Raw genomic sequence first — 18,518 nt, 5'->3', positions numbered from 1 at the left:
ACTTGTTATATATTCAGTTTTGCGGTCTTCAGTTAGCTACCTGTAGCTTTGTGTAAATCCTTGATATTATTCTCCTCCATGTTACAAAAATGTAAGGAGTTTTTGGCCTACTGTACGTTAATAATGTTTCTAGATTACGAGGCACAAACTTCTTACTGTTACTTTTCCTCTTCGCAGTCATAACAAAGTCACGGTCGCAAGGAAGAAACGAATGACCACTAACGAAACCTGTCGCTGCTTTCATCGAAGCGGCCTTTTTCAACGAGATACAGAAGACAATCATCATCTTATTTTGGTTTTGTGTGATGGAGTTGTTCAGTTGCTCATATTACCAGCTTTTTCTTATTGGAGGGAATAAGAGAAATAACTTCTCCCCTTTTATTGCCACCATGCCCACTAATACTTTTATTTCAAAGTCAAGTATACGAATCTTCAGCGTCACAAACACGAACACACAGATTGAGACAGGACAGTTACGCGAGTAGTACATCTCAAAATGTGTCAATGAAGTGATATACAATACGTTTAGTAAATCGCTTATGATCTCATATGCATCACTACTTTGCGTCTGTAATAAAATTCTATCATCATGTAAAACCGACATTGCCATCTCTTCCTTTCTTTGGTGAAGCTATAGGGCTGCTTTGTGGTGACTGTTACTTGGGTCTCATTTCATTTTGGTGGTGGTGGTGGTGGTTAGTGTTTAACGTCCCGTCGACAACGAGGTCATTAGAGACGGAGCGCAAGCTCGGGTTAGGGAAGGATTGGGAAGGAAAGCGGCCGTGCTCTTTCACAGGAACAATCCGGGCATTTGCCTGAAACGATTTAGGGAAATCACGGAAAACCTAAATCAGGATGGCCGGAGACGGGATTGAACCGTCGTCCTCCCGAACGCGAGTCCAGTGTGCTAATCATTTCATTTTGGCTAGCAGTATGTCTCAAGTACTACAAGCGTCCGATCTCTTCCGTCCAAACCTCGAATTGCGAAAACTCTTCTTGAATGAATGCGTACAGTGATTGTATATCACTTTCGTGTCTGGATATTTTAAAGAAAAAGCTCTAAATATCCTTGACATATTGTAATATGGCTTAATGACTCTTTGTTAGATCGCTCTATATTATTACGGGAAAAGGTTTGGTATTCTCACATATTTGCTTCCTCTCTTCTTATGTATACTTCCATGGTGCACCGTGTTTTCTCCTATTATCAGCATAAACACATTCTCCTTTCTTCATCTTCTCTTGCGAAACTTGGACAGGTTTATGAAACAGTGCAAATATATCGGTATAGATTTTACGAAAGACTTCTACATGACTACCGTTATCATCTGAAACTAACTAGTAGGCTGTAGTTTGTTGACGGATGTCTGCAGGATCATCATGTTTTACATGCCGTCAGCTCTTTACAACATCTAGGTGCTTATGACGAAAAATATATGGTTCCTGTTGCTTCAACGTACATTTGTAGAAGTCCAAAAGCAGCCGTTGTTTATTTTCAGCTAACGAAGATTGACATTACCACTAGACTTGCATATTACCTGTGGAACAGCTATAATAGTGCTACCACTGCTATTCCTAATAGTAGTAGTAGTTGTAGTAGTAGTACTAGTAGTAGTGGTAATAGTAGTAATGGTAATTATTGCTGCACTGTTCTTATTATGTGACTGAAAGATTGACAATACAAATATAGCTTATGGTAGGAGTACAAATATGGCTTTCAGTAACATGAACATTTGGAGGCTGTTGTGTTGACACATCCTTCTGTCTAGTTTTTGTAGGATCATCCATTGTTTCTTAGCCTCTACCTCTCCCGAGAAATACTTTCAGGGCCCCTTTTTCTCCTTTTTAGAAAGCTAACACCACGGGAAGATATTTTTTGCTACATGCCGTAAACACTTTAATGTCAACTCGTGAGATCAAGCCACACTCCGGCCCTTACTGCGAGTAATAATACAGTTATTTTATAATTAAAGAATTTATGCTATTTATACAGATGTGTCTGATATGCTTATCTGCGAGCTGAGGTCAGAGAAAAACCTCGTTTTCCATACGAGCTCTCCTTTACCCAAGCTTCTGCTATAAGCAGTTGATAGCACTCACTATCTTAGCAAGTAATTCTCACTCACTCGTATCAAGTGGCCGAATAGCTGCGTCTATTGTGTTCAGCTTATGATCACAGGGATAGTATCTATATTAGGGCGCTCCATTAATACCTTCCATGAAAAACGGATACTTCTTGTATCATGGCTCTAATACACTGATGGAAAAATCTAAACATCAAGAAGGCGTTGTGTGACACAAACGAAAGTTGGTAGGTGCATATCTACATCTGAGGAATGACATCTATCAAATTTCGTGCCAGTTGAATGAATAGCACCACTATGAGGATGGAAATCAAAAATGCTTTAAATACACGCTTTAACGGTCGTGAGTGTCAATAACTTTTGAGACTGGACGTGGTGAGTTGGTTAGTTAATAATGCCCTGAAGGTGACGAAGACATCATTACCAACATCTCACTGAGTTTGAACGATGTCGTCTAATATGGCTAGGAGAAGCTGGATGTTACTTCTAAGATACTTCAGAAAGACATGGCAGGAATGTGGCCACTGTACATGATTGTTGGCAGCAATATTCACGAGAATGTACGATCGTGAGCGGACTGGCTTTCGGACGGTTACGTAGCGCTACAGAGAAGGAATACCATTGTGTTCGGAGTATGGCTCTGACGCATCGTACTACATTTTCAACAGCAATTTGTGAGGCAGATGGCAGGAAAGTTACACAACAAAACGTTAAAAAACGATTACTTCAACGATAGCTCTGCGCCAAACGCACTATAACGTGCATTCCACTGACCCCAAACCATAGCCATTTGCGATTTCAGTGTGTCAAGTAAGCGCTCAGTAGGGGGCAGGATGGAGGTCTGCTGTGTTTTCGTACGAAAGCTGACTCTGTGTCACTGATGGCAGAGCGCTGGTAATAAGGAGGTCCATTGAGGGCCTGCAAGCAACTTGTCTGAGTGGTAGACACACTGGACAGAATCCTGGAGATATGGCCTAGGGTCTGCTTACGTATGACAGCAGGAGCACTCCCGTGGTTATCGTACACATCCTGACTGCACGTTTGTACATCACTTTGGTGATTCGACTTGTTGTGGTGCCATTCATGAACAGCATCCCACGAGGTGTTTTCCAACACCATAACGCTCGCACACATACCGCTGTTGTAACCCGACACGGTTTACATAGTGTTGACATGTTGCCTTGGCGTGCTCGACAACCAGTGTCTTTAACGAGTACGTAAGGGACATCACCGGACGATAACTCAAACGTCATCCACGAACAGTATTAACCGTCCGTGTGTTGACCAACAAAGTGCAACAGGCCCGCAACTCCAGCCTACAGACTGCCAACTGGCACCTGTACAACACAATGCACGTGGATTTGCATTCTCGCATTCGACATTCTGGCGGTAACATCGGTTGTTAATGTACCAGCATATCACATTTGCAATAGCCTATGTCACGCTTGTATTAAGCTGTGATTTTCCAATGTTAATCGATTAAACGTGTTACCTAGGTAAATGTACTCCCGAAACTACTATTTGGTTTTGCGATTTTTTCCGTCAGCGTATTTGTGATTGAAATCTTGTTGAATATTAAGGGACGTCACATTCGGACTGCCAGTGATTTGACGGGAACGTTATTTCTGTATGGTTCTCCCTCCAAACGAAAGCATCAGCATGAACACGAAATCAACAGCAATATACCTTAACATATGCTATGCCAGTAACACTAGGCCTCATGATAAACAACTTTCTGTTCCTTGTAATACAATGGCTTCACACGCAAATAATAATGTTATGAATTGTGCATATGTGATAACTGAGGAGTTCCTGGAACCATGCGAAAGCAAGCAACACCAGGAGAAGATGGACATACCACCGCTGGAGAACCAACATAGACGACGGAGAAAGTGAGGATTCGGTTATTAACGAAACTGCAGGATCCGGTAAGTTTCCTACGTCACAACAGCTGCTTTATTTTGTTGTAGTTTTGCTGCTGAGTCGGGGCGAATTCAGTTCGTAGGAAGAACTCTCAGTAAATCCAAATATGCTTAATCTGAAATGGAGTATTAGCGGTCAACATGAACTTTATGGCTACGTGTGAATTACCTTGTCCCATCCTCAAATCCATTCCTCTGTCCAGAAGGACAGCAAAAAGCATGAGATATCATTATTTTCATATTTAAAATTGTTATGGAAAGAATGTGGTATTGCTTGCATATTTGACGCATCAAAATATGAATAAAAATTGTCCAGCGTTGCCCATGACAACCGCTGGATTTATTTACAAGGATTGGTTTTAGGTCACAACATTTAATTTTGATTATTTGGTGTCGTTTCTTCCATCTTATTACTATTTGATATATCAATACTTTATAACTCCAAGCATGTGATTGAAGTATGCCTGAGCTGCATTTGGACTGTAAATTGAAATGGAACTGAACTGAAAGAGCAGTTAGGTTCAGCCAATGGGCGTTAACCCACATTCATAGACCATATAGACCATCTGAATGATTCATTTATGGAAATAACGTAGAACGAGCCAGTTTACACGATATATCTACGACACTGGTGTTAACATTATTTTTTATTTATGTGTTTGGCCAGCTATGGACCGCCTACAACTTAAGACTTACGGTGTTTCTTTTTCTTCCGTTCTTCCCAGTACTTCTTCATTTTCTTTCCAACTGCTCGTCTCTGCTCATCTGTCCACACTCTCTTGGGTCGAGGTTTTGGCGCATCTTCTTCAAAGTTTGCGTTTTCTATAAGTAGCTTAAAGTGATTCCAGCCACGCATTATTTCTTCTGTAACACAAATTGTGTTGGCGTCTTTCTTTACTGCTACTATCCATCCTACAATTTTTTTCAGCTTACTAACGTAATTAAAAATTTTCTTTGTAATCCGTGTTTCTTCCATTCTTCTTAAATATCCATATAATTTTAGCTGTCTCTTCCTCATTGTATCTGTGATCTTTTCTGTATGTTTGTATAGGTCTTCATTTCTCCTTTTCATCCACCTATTTTTCTTGTTTTCATCAGGACCTAGAATTTTTCTTAGTATTTTTCTCTCTCTTTTTTCTAGTTCTCTGAATTCACGTTTCTTATTCAATGTTAGGCACTCTGATCGATACGTTACTTGTGTCCTAATAACTGAATTATAATATTTAATCTTCACTTGTATGGATATTGATTTCTTATTGTAGTAGTTTTGTGTTACTTGATATGCAAATTCTAACTTTTTTTCTTTCTTTATTTATTGTGTTATCCAGTCCATTGGCTTGGATCCACTCCCCAGGTATTTGAATCTATCAACTCTTAATTTTTCCATTGTTTTCATAAACTTTTCTGTATTATATTTGTCTTCTATATACTCGGTTTTTTCATAGGATATTTTTAGCCCAGTCTTTTCAGCAATCTCGTGTAACAGATCAAGCATAACTGTTGCGTCTGTTCGGTTTTCAGTTATCAATGCCATGTCATCCGCAAAAGCTAAACATTTCACTTCAAATATGTTCTTTCCTTGGCCCATGCTTATACCCTTTGTGCCTCTGTTTTTTAATGTACTTTCCCACGTTTTTACTATTTTATCTAAAACCAAGTTAAAGAGAATTGGGGACAGTCCGTCTCCTTGTCGAACTCCTGTTTTGATTTTGAATGGTTCAGAAATTCCGCCTTGAAACGTAATTCTTCATGTTGTATCTGTGAGCGTTTGTTCAACAAGTCTCCTGGTGTTTTCATCTATCCCTCATTCATAAAGTATCTGGAATAGTGTTCGTCTGCCAACTGAGTCGTAAGCCTTCTTAAAGTCTACAAAAGTAACTACTGTATTTTTATTTTGTATACCTCTCCCTGTCAAAATTGTTTTTAAATTAAGAATCTGTCCTGCACATGATCTACCTTTTCTAAATCCTGCTTGATAATCTATATTAGGTCTTGCTTGTTCCTCTATTCTATTTAAAAGTGCTTTAGAAAGTATTCTGTATGTCACTGGTAACAAGGATATGCCCCTGTAGTTGTTCGTTTTATCTCCTTTTTTATGGAGAGTGTAGATCAATGCTTGTTTCCGTCTCTGGTTATGATTTCTTTTGTCCAAGTGTCTTTAATTACTTTGTGAATATTCTGCCATGCGGATAAGCCCCCTAGTTTCCACATTTCTGCTACTGTCCCATCCTCACCTGGTGCTTTGTTATTCTTCAATACTTTGATAATCCTTTCTATTTCTTCTACTGTAGGTGGTTCCGATGGTGTACTTTTACATTTTAACATTAATGAATATATAAAATTTTTTAGTCCTTGTCATGCAACTACATTTAAAAACGAGGTGTTTTTTACAGGTAACCGATTTTTAAACAAAATTTCTTCCATTAAATAAAAGGAGTAGTCCAAGATATATGATTTTAGGCTAAAACTTGCTTAGCTACCAGTCAGACGCTTTATGGTTTTGGGCAAACAACCAGAATTTCTTGTTGCTGTACATTAAACTACGTGAAATGTATTCGCAGCTACGAATACGAGCAACGGCAAACAGTGTCAGGGAAAAGAGACAATGAAAATTTTGGCTGGACTCAAACCTGGCTTTTCCGCTTTATGCCAGCGATCGCCGTAACTGCTATGGCTACCCCTGCACTACTCACAGCCACGCCTAAACTTTCGTATGTCGTCGCTCCTGCGACACAACCTGTATTCGTACACAAACATTATGTAATTCCCATACAGTGGAGGACATTTTAATTGAAAGTGGCTGCCTCGTTTTGGAGCATAAATACGATTTTGCAGTGCAGTTTCGCATATTGAATTCTTTGCTGAATCACTAGCACCTTTGGTAAAATGTGATAGAAGTCAGTTTTTGCTCTAGTGTAGTCGTAAGGAAATTTGTGGAGAGCTATTGCAATTGCATAAATTTGAAAGATGTCAAAAAAATGCTAAGGCGTCAAAATATGATATAAACGTTTTCTGGGTATAATACTGAGTAATTTTATAAAAAGCTATCACTAGTGAAACCACCGCATCGTTTGCGGTTACAGAGACCTTCCTCTGTTCCTCTGGGTATACTGTAACCGGTGTAGCAGTCACCGAAACATTGATTTCACCAGTAACAGTCTTTTATGAGACGACAAGTTACCATACCCATCAAATTTTACTAGTATGTCAGCCGACTATGGTCACAGAAACGTACGCAACTATAATAATACGTTATAAAGATTTCTTTCATTATGTTGATCAAAAGCGTCTAGAGAAACAAATGATCTTTACTCTTAGAGTGACCCCCTTGTCATCAATATTTCAAAACTTTTGGGTAATCAAACGGAAGGATTACTTGCGTACGTAAACGAGGCAAGGCAAGAAATCTCATAATGAATAAGACGAATTAAATGACTTTCAGTATGTTAATTTTTTATGGAGAGATACGCAAAGTAGTGCGATAGAGATCCTACTGGAGAAGTATTCGGTGGAAGCTAAGAACACGGAAGAGAACAGTCCACGGCAGGCAGGGGAAGAGTTTCTGGAGAGACTGTTTAAGATAAAAAGGAGTAACGCAGCTCGAGGGAATCCGCTGCCCAATACAATCTCAACGGCCAAAAGAAACAACGAACCTCCAGGTGACCCACTTCCGCTGCGCAGGGATCGGATTTAATATTTCAGGCGCCAGACGCTTCTCTTCCATTCCCGCAGTAGACTGGAAATATTCAACACGATCATCGTGAGATAGTACTTTCCTCTTTTTTACTTCGGTCTCAGTATTATATGCTCTGTGTTTCTGCATTTATGTTTCTACAGCCTTCATTAAAAATTTACTGCACTCGCTTGAACGCCTGTTTTCGGTATCAAAATGTTCATCGTTTACTTTTTTGTGCTATCGTATCTCCACTTCTTTCTCTTTTAGTCGTTAATGGATCTGAGGATTACCTGGAAAAGGGTGGAAATTTTATCCAATTTTATAAAAAACGTGAGCTAGACGGTGTTCGCCTTTTGTTGCTGTAAGGAAAACCTCATAATTCCTGGCGACGCAAGCTGTTGTTCTACGCATGGACTGAAATCACTCATTCTCTCTATCCAGGGTGGGTATTAAATGTACGATTATACGATCTTGCGACGATTATGAAGGGCTAGAAATCACATATATCCATGGCTACTGACAAGCATCGCTAAGTGTTCCAGTGTGTACTCTAATACCGCAGCCACCTTCGCCAAGTCGCCGCGAGCGGCCGTTGAGGAACAAGGGGCCGAACTCCCTGTAGCGAGCCCCCGGATGCAGTCATCTTGCAAGCACACAGCGAGAATCCGGGACGACGTCCACGCCTCGCTCAAGGACGGACACGATGCGAAGAGCCTGTCTGACAACGAGAAGCGTGCCGTGCCGAGAACTGATGGACATCTGCAACCATTAGGACAGAACGCAAGGAATGTTCGCGCGAAAGCATCTAGGTTCTTCTGGCCTGGCGGCAGTCAATTTACCTGCCTTAGAAAACAGGGATATGCCGACAATTCTAGCACCCCACGGGCACAGGGAGGAGCGTAAAACAAAGCGCGGGGATTCGTCAGCAGGGAGGCATGTGAAAAAAGCCATCATTCTTAAGAAGATGTTTTCTTTGACAGTGAGGGCATTCCTTGTAAATGACGGACGCCGGCTGATTTTGAGACGGAGTCCAAACAAAAGTCTGTCCAGGGCTGACACAGAGAGAGCGGTTATGAATAAGTGTTACGTAGCTGCTCTCCCAGCAGTCTCGGAATGCAGGAAAACTTCTTAAGAATGTGAAATCGTGAGAAACATGCCAATTCGCAAGGCACACGCCAGCCCAGGCCAGATAGAAAATTTCCACCCCGCACGGAGAGGCAGAGCGATGAAACGGCGATCTGTCGTTGGGTCACATTGAAAATTTCGTCCACGAATGACAACACCGAATGAAACAATATTTCGATGAGGAGTTAAGTTGGATGAGAAGAGAGAGGGGCTTCGGGGAGGCACCGCTGAAGCCAGAGGAGATGGGCGCTCTTCCACACATCACCAACATCCGCCTTCTGATGCCGTGATAGCACAGCTACGGCCACGTAACCGACGACGGGCATACAACGCGGAGATCGTACCTGGGCCCCGCTGCAAAGCCGCGATTGCTGATGAGGGCAGGCAACCCGTGCAGCACAGCTCCGACGCGACGCGCCATACCGACCCAGCCCTGCCGCCGACACCAGTAGACGACGCACGATAACTAGAACGGTGAGACGATTCGTCCCCTCCTCCTTACCCTCAATAACTGGGTAGTGTCCACGCCCAGTCATATCGGCCCTGAGATTTACAATTTATTTTGTGTAAACAGCACGAAAATAAATACATTCCGCCGGCCAGAGTGACCGAGCGGTTCTAGGCGCTACAGTCTGGAGCCGCGCAACCGCTACGGTCGCAGGTTCGAATCCTGCCTCGGGCGTGGATGTATGTGATGTCCTTAGTTATGTTTAAGTAGTTCTAAGTTCTAGGGGACTGATGACCTCACATGTTAAGCCCTATATTAAAAAAAAAAAGAAATAAAAAGAAATAAATACATTGCTTCATGTATTGAGCATATAAGCAGTCTTTTCGATTCATACATGAACCCCTTAATTTGTACCCTTTGTGTTTGACTTCATTTAATTTCTCTAATTCACTACAGTTTTAGTACCCAACATGGGGCGACTGGTATCTGATGTCACAAAATAATTTCGCGAGTTCACTACAATTTTTGGCGCTCAAGGTGGGGCCACCTGATTAGTAATTTTTATGGTATGTGATGTCACAAAATAATTCTCTAGAGACTACAACACTTTCGCGACCAACGTGGCGCGACCAGTATCTGATGTCACAAAATAATTTAACGAGTTCACTACAAAAAATGGCTCTGAGCACTATGCGACTTAACTTCTGAAGTCATCAGTCGCCTAGAACTTAGAACTAATTAAACCTAACTAACCTAAGGACATCACACACATCCATGCCCGAGGCAGGATTTGAACCTGCGACCGTAGCGGTCGCTCGCCTCCAGAATGTATCGCCTAGAACAACACGGCCACTCCGGCCGGCCGAGTTCACTACAGTACAGTCCAGGTTACCTATAGGCAGGTTGTCACCTCCAGTCTGCGTTGGACTTTATCTGCGACTTATCGCTTCTCTCACCTCTCACCTCTAAAATTGATAATGTGTAAATCCCACGTTGGTCCTCGAGTTTGAGCCGCTGTTATACTGTCGGTCGCTCTATTTCTGGCTATGTATGATAGACAAAAGGCTGGATGAAGGCTGCAGCATACCAACATTAGCAGGACATTTCGTAGTAAACCACTTCGGGTTAGTGAGAGCTTCACCTACTTGTTACTTCTGAAATCTACGGCCTTCTAAACGACCTTATGACTACAGTTGAGAATGCAACGTACTATCAGTAGCAAATTGCGAAAGGCGGCAACACGAAGCAGGCCGTCCTTCTGTCACTAGTGTTCGTCATAGTGGAGGTCACCTTTTCCAGGCGTTCTTCGAAGGGAACCAGAAAATATTTTACATTATTTCGCCTTTCTGCTGCCACTCCACAATGGAAAGCGAAAGAAAACAGTAAACTACATCTACAGCGTTATTTAGTTGATAGCAATAATAGTAATAACTATAACAATCAGCAGCAAACAGTACGACAACATTATATATTGTGTTCTGGGCTAGTGCTGTTTTCAGAGACCCATGAGCCTCCTGGTAATCCAGGGAACCGCACTTGTCCAGCCGGCCGAAGTGGCCGTGCGGTTAAAGGCGCTGCAGTCTGGAACCGCAAGACCGCTACGGTCGCAGGTTCGAATCCTGCCTCGGGCATGGATGTTTGTGATGTCCTTAGGTTAGTTAGGTTTAACTAGTTCTAAGTTCTAGGGGACTAATGACCTCAGAAGTTGAGTCCCATAGTGCTCAGAGCCATTTGAACCATTTTTTTTAGCACTTGTCCATTACATGTGACATACCTGCTGGTTAAGAAGAGACTCATCTTTTCTATACACATTGTTTCACAAGACTTACCAACAGATAACGTACTCTAACAGATCCTGTGAATATGGATACTGATGACATATTGTTTTGAAATGGAACCATCTTTTCTCATAGACATCGTACTTTATTCTTACTAGACGACTGTGGTTAGAGGAGATAAAAGTATAAAAATCGTAGTAAGGATTAAAGTATAACAATTCTCCCAAAACCAATACAAAACATAACACACACGCGCACGCACGCAGACACACACACACACACACACACACACACACACACACACAAACACACAAACACACACACGTGCAAAATTCACATGCAAATGCTCAGGATCTAAATATAATTAATTCATCAATTCTGAAAATTATTGTATGAAGAGAAATTAAACAGTTAAGAACCTAAAGCAAGACAGCAGAAAAATTTGTATGCTTTGTTCTCAGGACTGAGAATACATTATCCACGCCTCTGCAACACGCTAAAGGCTCCACCCTAAAAGCTTAGGCTATACAATAAATAAGGTTTAAAAAATTTGACACACTCGTCTCTCTGTGAACTAAAACTGAGGGTAAGCTCCCCCTAAAATTTGTAATGAATGAAGCAAGAATCATAGTAACTTCGGTTTATTGAGTTAAGTGACTCATAAATCATTTCAAAGTAACATTTCTCCTAAAGTAAGATCTTTGCACTTCTGACGAAAGGATCTGGAACAAGGAAATAATAATCGAGTATAAATATGTAACAATTTCTGTAGTGGAGATGTGCCATGGTTGTGATCATGCTAGTATGAAAGACAGTTGGTACTAGAGAAGGGGATGCATTGCATCTGTAGCCAGAGTGGGAAGCAAAGTGATCATTCCTATCTGAAACCTAATATTCAGAGTGAGGTTTGAGGTAACTGAAATTCTATAAGAATGATTTTACTGTCCCTACAGATCATTTTGCCATAAGCGGCTGCAGAATTATCAGTGCATCAATCACTCTCGCCTGAGGCTAAATCAGAGTCACCCGAAAGGCTTTCTCTCAGCTCATCTATTTAGCGAGGGACCTTGGTGACGTCACAGGCCAGCGGAGGAGGTCTGACATTGAAGGCTTCCAGGGATGAAATAAGTTTATACCGACTGCATACTAAAAGGAAGACTCGTATTTCTGAATTAAAGACATAAGGAGCGCCGACCAGTAAAAATATTGCTTAAAAGATGGTGGTCCCCTTCGCTGAGTTTTTCTTCAGGCAGTTAACAAGAAATTGTCATCCTACTAGAATTTAACAACGCTACGTACTCGAAACGTTACTTAAGTATTACCTGAAGCCTCCTGAGTGAGCTAGCATAGTTTCCGTCACCTCTGATAGATAGCGTAGCGGCAAGACTGTTTCAAAATGGCGTCTGTAGGTGATATACGCTACACGCAACGTGCCATCATTGAATTTCTCACTGCAGAGAAAGAAACTGAGGGGAATATTCACAAATACTTGTGCGAAGTCTATGGAGCATCTGCTGTCGACGGATGTACAGTTAGTCGCTGGGCATAGAGAGTGAGGTCATCAGAAGACGGTTCTCAGAAGCTTCACGATTTGCAGCGGTCCGGGAGACTATCCACAGCTGACGCACCTAACACACCTGGCCGAGCCCGTTCGGACTTCCACGTGTTTGGGTCATTAAAGGATGCCATTCGTAGAAGACATTTGAGGAGGAGATGATTCATTCATTGACGGACTGGCTCCGCCAACAAGACAAGGACTGGTACCTCGCGCTGGAGGGAGGCCTCATAACGGGATGATAACGTGGAAAATAGGGTGTGTAGATAAAATACCATTCTTTCCTGTGTGCAATTCTCATTATGTTGAATAAAGAAATGTTGAAGAAAAATGGTGTGCATTACTTTCTGGGCAACCGTCATTTCTGTGGTCTTTCTGTGGTCAGTAAAATGTGAGCTCACCAACAAGACTCTCTAATTTCCATTTTACTTACAATAACTAAACTTCACAGTTTTATACTGCACTAACGTGTTTTTTTTGTGGACCTAACTACTGGCGGTATCGAACCCTACCAAAAAGGTTGTAAGCTGCGGATTCTCAGTTTATTTTCTAGACGTTAAATTTTGCATCTGGCGCATCACAAAGAATAACAGCTTTTTGCTTTTGTTCACAAAAACACATTTTTTGGACCTTTATAAAAAAAATCTTTTCGACGCTTCTCACCTTCAGGTCGTAAAGACAGTCACTACACAAGGCCTAACACCACGGGAGGTTGTATCTATATTTCCTATGGGCTACCTGGCGTTAAGTATTGGTAACTAAAAGGGAATGTCAGGTCAAAGCGAGTGGCATTGTCTCATCATAAACTAGTCGCAAAGCGCTGAACGAAAGTATTAGATCTACCAAACAGTTAACAACAGAAGCATAAGTCGACATAATGTCTAACCAAAGCAAATTCTAAACTTCTGAACTTAAGTTGGGAACAAAACACGAACATCAAAATTTATGGAAACAAGTGCCGACACTTCCAGTGATTTAACTTTTGTACGTCTTTAAGATCATATTTACTCTGCAAGATACTACTCCAGGCGGGTGCTAAAACACTATGCGCAACGGAAAATAATAAACTCTAAATTGAAGATTTGGCCCTGTCTGCCTAGCCCCTGAAACAGATCTTAGGATCTCTTAATGCTCTTTAAAATATAAATTCCTACCTAAACAGAAATTAATGATTAGGGGAAATAATTATAATAAATGGTAAACGTTGTTCCTGCTTATAAATTTATTGTATATTAAAAACAATCTTTATTAAAAATGTTTATATTTCCTAACTAAAATTACTGACCCATTCATTATGACTGCGCGATCTAATGTAAATAACGTGAAATGATTGATATCATCTATGTACCAAACACAAAAGGCCCCTTCTTTTAAAGATGATTTACAATGGAGTGCAAAGTTAGTGGAAATAAATCCTACGTGATCACAGCTGTTTAGCCTCATAGTCCCTAATAAGCCAAATCAATTAGCAATATCACCGTTAGTACTGCGTCAGGTGCATCGGTGCGATGGTTCTCATACACGTCTGCGACGATGGAAGAACTCCAGTCACAAAACAAACTCTTTCAAAACGTAGGACGGCTGAAGGCAGTCCTCTGACTACTATACTCAAATACTGTCATCTTCTCTCTGTGTTCGACAGATGAGAAACGCGAACTCCCAGCCACACGGCCGGAGTTAAGATAACGTCTCAACTTAAGTATAGGCAAAACAAGTGCTCTCAATGACAGAACGCTGCATACTCAGCGACGATTTCCAATCCAGAGGAGAAGTCCAGAATCGTATAAGTTCACAACAGTTCAGTGCCTAACCGAGAGTAAAGACCAGTCCGTCTGTACCAACAAGATACTGAGCGACCGTCACATACAGGGGCTCAAAACGGAAGATTGCGACTCTCCAGCGCTGGCTTCCCAGCAAGGCTTGGCTCCCCGCCCTCGTAATTCCGAAAACGAATCATATTCCCGAAACACAAAATATTCTCCCTCTCTACAGATTATTCCGAATGGCTAACAACCATATTTTAGTCTTTTGGCGTCTCACGGAAAGTTTTCTAGGAAAAACCTATACTCGTACAATGGTACACTTCTGAGTAAAAATCCTAGGAAATAACCCAGCCTGCGTGGTTTCCGAGGTGCCGTTTCTTCGTTCCTCTCACCTGCGTCCAAGATTTTCAGCGTTTCTGAAATATAATCCTTCAGGTTCGGCTACAAATCTGGCCGGTTGCGACTCTATTGTTCTCCAGCTCTTAGGTGCTACGACGTCCGTCTTGCTATTTCCTGCGTTTAAGCAGGACCAACAGACCTGTGTGGGCCTTCCACCCAGGGCTTCAGTTCCGCTAGCCGTTTCAATTCCACTGGCGTTCCAACCTCTACTAGTATAGGCAATCATTAATTACGCATTTTTAATAATAGAGAGACTCCATCACCTTTCATGCAATAAGCGTTGTCAATAATTTACAAGACGTACGTGACATGTCAGTCTCCTTTATATATTCATATATACGATGTAGAACCTATCACATGGTACCTAATTGTGTTTGTAGATCACGGCAAAATATGTGGATGAGTGCTTGTAAGGTGCGTAACTATAGCCACTTCACAATTCATCTCTCTTGGTGCTGCTGGAAAGAGGAAATACAGGTATTGAAAGCATTCTGTGATGTGTTCTACGATGTGTCTCTCAATCAGCTAGCGCACAAGAAGTGCCTTAGACATCTGGCTATGAAAGTAAAACAATGTGCAGCAAATCTAGCATATCTTTTCGCAATGCAAATGTGTTTATGGCGTCATTGGCCAGGAGGACCCTTTAGGGGTAGTTCGGCCGCCAAGTGCAAGTCTTATTTCATTTGACGCCACGTTGGGCGACTTACGCGCCAGTGATGATGATGAAATGATGATGAGGACAACACAGCACCCAGTCCACGAGCAGAGAAGATCTTCAACACGGCCGGGAACCGAACCCGGGCCCGCTTTCATGGGAGGCAAGCAAGTTTCCACGCAGCGAAGCAGGCGGACAGCATTTTGTTTCATGATTTTGGAAGAAGAAATTATGGGACATTCTTTCTTGCTGATCTTCTGACACTTCGGCGCCGTATTCGGAAGAACTGGTCATTTCAACTCTGACTAGTATCATTCATAAAGGACTTATATATAGATAGATATAGTGAAATTATTAATAAGATTAACCAGCAGACATGAAGCTTTGAACGCTTCCGGTACAGCACAGGATTGCTGAAATATCGGTAACAATTAGCGCATAGTTTTAAATGTGAAGACATCTACTAACACCTCAATCTTACAGGTGCCATATACGTACAACTGTATATTACCTAGCAACTCTTCTAAAGATAAACATCTGAATATACTGTTTTTATAATGTTTAGAACACCTTTTCTAAAATCCTTCATCCCCTTTCAACAAAATGGCGCTTAAACAGACGTGAGCCGTTAATGAGCACGGTGCAGCTTTCTTGCACTGAAGTAAATTTACCTCAAAATGATTTCAGAACTACACAGTTGTCACGAAACTCTTAAATGTTCAAACTATCGTGGTGGAGCAACCAAGCTAGAGACAGCAATGACAGACTGCCAGCAGCTTTTAGCAGCGACCATCAGCACCCCTCCCGCCCTCTCGTCCTAAACTTCCATTGAGGCGGGGACAGTATTAGAACGTGAAACAAGATTACGTCATACTGAAAGCTAGTCACGGGGTTCCAAGTGGAGAGCCGGTACGGTCAACAACTGAAGAAATCTTAGGGACATATTCATCAGTTATTGTGATAGTTGCCGATGATGTAACACGAAGGTGGGTAGCAGCGACCATCAGCACCCCTCCCGCCCTCTCGTCCTTAACTTCCATTGAGGCGGGGACAGTATTAGAACGTGAAACAAGATTATGTCATACTGAAAGCTAGTCACGGGGTTCCAAGTGGAGAGCCGGTACGGTCAACAACTGAAGAAATCTTAGGGACATATTCATCAGTTATTGTGATAGTTGCCGATGATGTAACACGAAGGTGGGTAGCAGCGACCATCAGCACCCCTCCCGCCCTCTCGTCCTAAACTTCCATTGAGGCGGGGACAGTATTAGAACGTGAAACAAGATTATGTCATACTGAAAGCTAGTCACGGGGCTCCAAGTGGAGAGCCGGTACGGTCAACAACTGAAGAAATCTTAGGGACATATTCATCAGTTATTGTGATAGTTGCCGATGATGTAACACGAAGGTGGGTAGCAGCTACCATCAGCACCCCTCCCGCCCTAAACTTCCATTGAGGCGGGGACAGTATTAGAACGTGAAACAAGATTATGTCATACTGAAAGCTAGTCACGGGGTTCCAAGTGGAGAGCCGGTACGGTCAACAACTGAAGAAATCTTAGGGACATATTCATCAGTTATTGTGATAGTTGCCGATGATGTAACACGAAGGTGGGTAGCAGCGACCATCAGCACCCCTCCCGCCCTCTCGTCCTAAACTTCCATTGAGGCGGGGACAGTATTAGAACGTGAAACAAGATTATGTCATACTGAAAGCTAGTCACGGGGTTCCAAGTGGAGAGCCGGTACGGTCAACAACTGAAGAAATCTTAGGGACATATTCATCAGTTATTGTGATAGTTGCCGATGATGTAACACGAAGGTGGGTAGCAGCGACCATCAGCACCCCTCCCGCCCTCTCGTCCTAAACTTCCATTGAGGCGGGGACAGTATTAGAACGTGAAACAAGATTATGTCATACTGAAAGCTAGTCACGGGGTTCCAAGTGGAGAGCCGGTACGGTCAACAACTGAAGAAATCTTAAGGACATTTTCATCAGTTATTGTGATAGTTGCCGATGATGTAACACGAAGGTGGGTAGCAGCGACCATCAGCACCCCTCCCGCCCTAAACTTCCATTGAGGCGGGGACAGTATTAGAACGTGAAACAAGATTATGTCATACTGAAAGCTAGTCACGGGGTTCCAAGTGGAGAGCTGGTACGGTCAACAACTGAAGAAATCTTAAGGACATTTTCATCAGTTATTGTGATAGTTGCCGATGATGTAACACGAAGGTGGGTAGCAGCGACCATCAGCACCCCTCCCGCCCTCTCGTCCTAAACTTCCATTGAGGCGGGGACAGTATTAGAACGTGAAACAAGATTATGTCATACTGAAAGCTAGTCACGGGGTTCCAAGTGGAGAGCCGGTACGGTCAACAACTGAAGAAATCTTAGGGACATATTCATCAGTTATTGTGATAGTTGCCGATGATGTAACACGAAGGTGGGTAGCAGCGACCATCAGCACCCCTCCCGCCCTCTCGTCCTAAACTTCCATTGAGGCGGGGACAGTATTAGAACGTGAAACAAGATTATGTCATACTGAAAGCTAGTCACGGGGTTCCAAGTGGAGAGCCGGTACGGTCAACAACTGAAGAAATCTTAGGGACATATTCATCAGTTATTGTGATAGTTGCCGATGATGTAACACGAAGGTGGGTAGCAGCGACCATCAGCACCCCTCCCGCCCTCTCGTCCTAAACTTCCATTGAGGCGGGGACAGTATTAGAACGTGAAACAAGATTATGTCATACTGAAAGCTAGTCACGGGCTTCCAAGTGGAGAGCCGGTACGGTCAACAACTGAAGAAATCTTAGGGACATATTCATCAGTTATTGTGATAGTTGCCGATGATGTAACACGAAGGTGGGTAGCAGCGACCATCAGCACCCCTCCCGCCCTCTCGTCCTAAACTTCCATTGAGGCGGGGACAGTATTAGAACGTGAAACAAGATTATGTCATACTGAAAGCTAGTCACGGGGCTCCAAGTGGAGAGCCGGTACGGTCAACAACTGAAGAAATCTTAGGGACATATTCATCAGTTATTGTGATAGTTGCCGATGATGTAACACGAAGGTGGGTAGCAGCTACCATCAGCACCCCTCCCGC

This window comes from Schistocerca nitens, chromosome 8 (assembly GCF_023898315.1).
Source record: "Schistocerca nitens isolate TAMUIC-IGC-003100 chromosome 8, iqSchNite1.1, whole genome shotgun sequence".
Taxonomy (NCBI): Eukaryota; Metazoa; Arthropoda; class Insecta; order Orthoptera; family Acrididae; genus Schistocerca; species Schistocerca nitens.
Note: the sequence above shows the minus strand (reverse complement) of the source record.